Below are 380 nucleotides of genomic sequence, written 5' to 3'. Positions count from 1 at the left end.
GGCTCTCGCGCTGCATGATTCGCTTGCATCCGCCGCGGTCTGCTTGGTGGCTGGTGGTCTGCATGGCTGACTTCACTCACGCATTAGCGACGGCGAAATGCACGAGCGCATCCCGTCACGGCACAGTCTCTGCGATGCACGGCTGGCTCCGCCGCCCGGCGCCCTTCCTCGTGGCCTTTTCGTTCACTCGCACTGCTGAACACGTTCCTTGAAGAGTCTTAGTCTCCGCCCACGCTGCTGCTGCACCGCCGACTTGCCGACCCTGCATGATCATCGGAGGATTTGCATGTTGCATTGATTTCCCCCGCTCTCCTGTCGGGGTCTGATGGCGACTGTCACACGTTGGAGGTGAGACGCCCTAACAAAGACGTTCCCGTGAG

General features: G+C 61.1%; 1 protein-coding gene across 1 annotated transcript in view; it reads left to right on the top strand.

Annotated features, from left to right (window-relative positions):
* The window catches only part of LOC119592493 (rho GTPase-activating protein 8-like), a gene marked incomplete in the record, with an annotated part of 123,930 nt that overhangs the window by 61,085 nt on the left and 62,465 nt on the right, over positions 1-380 (top strand).

Source organism: Penaeus monodon, chromosome 30 (genome assembly GCF_015228065.2).
Source record: "Penaeus monodon isolate SGIC_2016 chromosome 30, NSTDA_Pmon_1, whole genome shotgun sequence".
In the NCBI taxonomy this organism is placed as follows: domain Eukaryota; kingdom Metazoa; phylum Arthropoda; class Malacostraca; order Decapoda; family Penaeidae; genus Penaeus; species Penaeus monodon.
The sequence above is the reverse complement of the archived record's forward strand: the minus strand, read 5'-3'. Positions and strand labels throughout refer to the sequence as shown.